Genomic DNA, 6,000 nt, shown 5'->3' on the forward strand with positions numbered 1-6,000 from the left:
ATAGACACCAGAGTTGGTAACCCAGTTCGGCAATTCGTGCCTACGTCTGGAGGGCCTTTGCCCGGTGGAAAGCAATTTACTATGATAACGTGGTACAATAAGGATTTACACTCAACGACTCATTCGCTAGCTACCCAACCTACGTCTATCCTCTTCAACAGCAACTTAGGCTCCCCCTAAGTACGAGATCCCCTCGATTCCCACAGAAAATCTCTCTCGAGACTTCTAAACGTGTTTCCCAACAAAAACAATTGAAAAACCTAACCTCTAGCTTCTAATACAATCACCCGTATATAGGCAACAAAGCAGAGGTAAAAGACACCTTAAAAGCTTGAACACAGGTCGTTCTAAGCTCAGCTAAAACACTCAAATAAATCTCTCAAAAGGCGTGAGTGTAGAAGGTGAGGTGATGACCTATTTATATGAGAAAACTAGGTCAACACGAATCTTGAAGTCGGATTAGTAACACCAGCCCATTATCTCATTAATCCACGCTGGAATCCTTCTTCAAGTCGGAGTAGCGAAGCCCAAAAGTCAATGGGCCGAGACTGTTACACAGGACTGTTACAATACAAACTGCGACACTTGCGACCATAAATTGTAACAAAGCCCAACGCTATCCGATAATATATTCCACGATTCTATATTATTTTGCCACAGAAAATCGCCAATTAATGTAACAACAATCTCCCCCTTTGGCGTTTAAAGGCAAAACAGAATCGTACTTGTGACACTTGTGACGATGACGACGACGACGAAGCTTCAACACCATTATAGCAGAGTCAACAAGAGTCACATAATCTCCCCCTTTTTGCCATAAACATACCTCCAAATTTGAACAACCACCAATCAACAGTTTGCTCCCCCTGTATATGATGCATCATCGTAGATCTCGTTTCATGTCGAAAAGAAAATATCACGGCGTCGGAGAAAACACGACCCAAGCTCAATACAAAAGCTTCCAGCTCAATGAGTGTAGAAAAGAGGCACTCATGGTGGTGCAAATCTACTCCGAATGTGGAGAAAAACGTTGGTTCATCGGAGAAGTAACCAAAAAATTTCGGAATAAATCGCAACTACTCCGACCAGCATTGCCAAACACGAGTTTCTGTATTCGTTAACCGTTGGATCGTCACGAAATTTGTACACCATGGTCGTAATACATAAAGGTACATTCTGAACGGTGGAGATTTGATTCTGGGACTCTTAAGTCTGTCTGTCGAGTGAAAAACCAGAGCAGTAAAATCTGGAAATCTGCAATTTTTTTTTCGAATTTCGACTTTTTTTTTTTTTTGAATTTCGACTTTTGACCCTTTTTTTCGAACTTTGACTTTGACTTCGTTTTTTTTCCCGAAAAACACAAAGACAACTCCTCAGACGAACATTAAAAATCCGAATTAACATGACAACTTGCACTTGAGGTAAAAAATATCTTACCTCAATAAAAATGTATTCGAGCATTAATTTTCCATATTTATACTCGAATACATATCGATGATAGATCACGAATCAGGCACACAAAGACCCACGACAGGCCTAAGTGATTCAAACTTTGAATCGTCTTTCGTGAAAATATCTGCAAGTTGTTGTTTCGAAGCAACAACCTATTTTATGAAGTTACCGCATACGATAGATTGCTCGTCTTTGGTCGGGACTTTCAGAGGAGTACACGCACCGCGATTTTGTGGATCTTTGACTTTCCAAACTTTTTTCATGGCAAGAGGGTTTGACCTTGAACGTCTTTGCTTTTTCAGATCTTTCAGGAGCTTTTAACACTAGGGTTTAATATGACCCTTCTTCGCACAGTAATGACAAATCCAAGATTTTTGGCTTGCCTTCGCAGGTGTTGCAGAAACTGTTGTAACAATTGTTGAGCCAGCAGCTTCATTCTGGGAATTTATGCTCGGGACGAATGTAGTCTTAGAGCTGGATGCTCCTCCTCTCTGAAAGCCTAGACCATGATGATCGCCACTGGTTTTGTCTATACACAAAATTTCATCAAGTTTTGACGTTCCATAATTGAGCATTCTAATATTTTTCTTCAAGAGAGTTATTTCAGAATGAAACTTATCTTGTTGAGATCTTTCAGATTTCAATTCTTCATTTGAGGAGGCAACAGAGGCAAGGAGTTCATCCTTTTCTTTTGAAGCGGTGGCAATCTTCTCATAAAGCCTTTGATTAAGACTAACAACATCATTCCACACTACTACAAATATGAGATTCTACAACGGACTTTCTACAACGCTTAACATAAGCGTTGTAGAAACTAGGGATTCTACAACGCTTAACATAAGCGTTGTAGAATCTGGGTGATTCTACAACGCTTATGGATAAGCGTTGTAGAATCTGGGTGTTTCTACAACGCTTATGGATAAGCGTTGTAGAATCTGGGTGATTCTACAACGCTTTACAAAAGCGTTGTAGAAGAACTTAAATTTCAGATTTCCCACAACGTTACAACAACCCGTTGTAGAACCTTCGCCGCGGCACCATGTGATTTTCGCCGCGGCGAAACCTTTCTACAACGCAAGTTCAAAGCGTTGTAGAAGGATGGACCTCGCCGCGGCACGATTTAAACCTCGCCGCGGCGACAAATTCTACAACGGTTTTTTTAAAGGGTTGTAGAATAGAGTCGCCGCGGCGATGGTCCTCCCTCGCCGCGGCGAGATTATGTCGCCGCGGCTGGAAATATACTCCGCCGCGGCGAGAAGGATACCGTGGCCTAGCAGTTTTCTATGAAACTGCCTCGCCGCGGCGATGTAGGACTCCCGCCGCGGCGAGATGATCCTACAACGGTTGAAAATCCGTTGTAGGATCTTCTCGCCGCGGCGAAGACATATTCTCGCCGCGGCGAGGTTTTTAGGTTTTCACTATATAAACCAGTTTTCAGTTTTTTTTCTCATTTTCCTCAAAATACAAACGCGAGACAAACTATTTCGGCCGACTCTGTCTTCATTTTCTCTTCCAAAATCCCTCGCCACGTCCTCGCCGTCCCGATTTCTCGCCGTCGCCTTGTCCTCGCCGCCATTCTCGCTCGCCACATCCTCGCCGCCATTCTCGCTCGCCACGTCCTCGCCGCCCAACTCTCTCGCGCCTCTCTCTCTCTCACCGCCTCTCACTCTCTTTTTAAAGGTATGATTTTCTAAGTTTTTAAGGTGGTTATTGATTTAATTTCGTGTTGTTGAATATGGATTTCGTGTTTTTGAATATGGATTTCATGTTATTTCCCCGAGTTGCATGTTGTGGTTATTGATTTAACAAAATTAGGGTTATTGATTTAAGGTGGTTATTGATTTAACAAAATTAGGGTTTGTTATTTTATTATGAATGAATTTGAGTTAGAATTTGTGTTAGAATGAATTTGAGTTAGAATTTGTGTTAGAATGAATTTGAGACGTTAGAATTTGTGTTAGAATTTGTGTTAGAATGAATTAGAGTTAGAATTTGTGTTAGAATGAATTTGAGTTAGAATTTGTGTTAGAATGGAATTGTTTATGAATTTGATATTGTTATGTTTAAATGAAGTTGGAATTGATATAGAATTTGTGATTGTTGTGACATTGTTAGTATTTAAAATGGTTATGTTGATTGTAGATGTCGAGATTGAATTTTTTATGATTATGCTTTGTGAAGGTGAAAAATGGTTCGAACAAAAAATCCGGCGGGCGCCACGGCTCCGAGCACTTCCAAAGGTCCTAGTAAAAGTAAAAGTAAGCGAGCTCGTCAATCGTCTCCTGAAGCAGATTATAACACGAATATCTTCACCAGCAAGGCCGCGGAGGATCGTTACGACAAAATCTCGTCGCGCAGTGTGATCCCTGAGCGGGGATTCAATGTGAGCTCTAACACCGAGATAGGAGTGTCAATCCGCAACAGTATTCTTGGTCATGAATGGGTGAAGTATTGTGCCGTTCCCGAGTTCGAGACGAACTTAAACTTCGTGTACGAATTCTACGCAAACTTACCGGATCACAATGGAGATGTTGTGACGGTCCGAGGTAAAAAGGTCGATGTGAGCATCGAAGCGATCAACGATTTGCTTGGGACCCCAGATGTGCCTTTCGAGAATGAAGGCTATCGGGAATGGTTGAGAACTTGCAGCCACGAGGAGATGGCGAGGTTGCTGTGCATTCCAGGAGAGGATTGGGTCCTTGAAAAAGGGAAAAGGGTACTCAAGCGTGACCAACTCACCAGGATTGCTAAAGCTTGGATTTACTTTGTTTGCGCTCGCCTCTATCCGATCAAGCACTTCACCACTCTTGACGAGGGCCGTATCCAGGTGTTGTTCTGCATCATAAAAGGTAATTCTATCAACGTCGGTCGATTCATCTACAATTGGATGAAGAGTCTAGACTATACTAATGAACGCCACGGTTTGCCATATCCGTCGATCATTACCGGCCTTTGTACAAATGCGGGGATAGGACGCTCGAAAAGGGATACGATCAAGGGTCCTATGGGGCCTATTACGAATAACATCATCGATCGCTACAAGATTAGGGAGGAACCACAAGAGGAGGAAGCGGAGGATGAGGAGGAGGAAGGGGAAGAGGGACCACCAGTCAACGAGCCTCGATTGTTCTTACCAGCACCTCCGGTAGTCGACCCCGCCACCATCGACTACATAGCTCAATGCTCCAACTATCTCGTCGGCGGGTTCCAACACACGCAACAGTACATGCACCAACAAGCGGAGTATGGCGCCTCTCACATCAACCAACTGAACGATCTCTACTCTCGGTGGGACATCAACCAAGAGAACCAGGTGTTATTTCCTCCATATCCTCAATACTCCGATTATCCGTACCCACCACCACAGTGGCCACCGCATATGGCACCTCCTCAATATCCGGCGCACTCACCACCACCACCACCACCGAATGACGACTAAACCAACAACACCAACTTTAAATTTTAAATTCAAGACTCGTTTGGTTTGTTTAAGCTTCATTTTAAATTTAAATTAAGACTCGCATGGTTTGTTTATGTTTAAGACTCGTGTTTTAGTTAATGTGTGTTTGAGACTTGATTAATATTTAAAAATTATGAAATCTGAATGTGTGATGGTTTTTTACTTGAATGATAATTTTTCTGTTGAAAACCAAGTTTAAAATGGGAAAGACAGTAAAAATGTGTAGGGTGAGGTGATTCTATTCTAATCTCGCCGCGGCGACTTAGACATTTCGCCGCGGCGTATAACTCTCGCCGCGGCGTGTTTTTTACCTCGCCACGGCGAGACATTCTACAACTCTTTCCAAAGCGTTGTAGAAAGTCTTCGCCGCAGCGAAACTTACACGTCGCCGCGGCGAGAAACTTACCGAGAGCATGCGTTTTTTAAAACAGAATCTCGCCGCGGCGGCGTAGTCTTCTCGCTGCGGCAAAAACGTGTCGCCGCGGCGCAAATAAGCTATAGCCGCGGCGAGAAACTTACCGAGAGCCTTCATATTTGGGAACATATCCTCGCCGCGGCGAGTTGATATTCCCGCCGCGGCGTAATGACCTCGCCGCGGCATGGACTATACGTTGCCGCGGCGAGGTTTCTACAACGCTTTTTTAAGTGTTGTAGAAGGGTCCTCGCCGCGGCAGGATTTGTATCTCGCCGCGGCGAGAGTTTGATATTTTTATACCGAGAGTCTGTGTTTTTTAAGAACTTGTCTCGCCGCGGCGTGGTGATATTCCAGCCGCGGCGTTATGACCTCGCCGCGGCATGGAATATACGTTGCCGCGGCGAGGTTTCTACAACGCTTGTTAAAGCGTTGTAGAAGGTCCCTCGCCGCGGCAGGATTTGTATTTCGCCGCGGCGAGATTATCCTGCCACCGCGAGAGATGTACTCAGCCGCGGCGATGTTGGAGAAATGTAAATGACATTGTATAGAGAAATTTTGAATGAAAAATAACGTTGTCCACAGGAGAATAACATAAAATCCAAAATGAAAATACATTATCTAAATGTTCAATATCAAACAAAAATAGGATCTATATCCTTACGAAGTAGATGTG

Source organism: Urtica dioica, chromosome 8 (genome assembly GCF_054948205.1).
Source record: "Urtica dioica subsp. dioica isolate 48M chromosome 8, U.dioica_male_clone48M_v1_H2, whole genome shotgun sequence".
Taxonomy (NCBI): domain Eukaryota; kingdom Viridiplantae; phylum Streptophyta; class Magnoliopsida; order Rosales; family Urticaceae; genus Urtica; species Urtica dioica.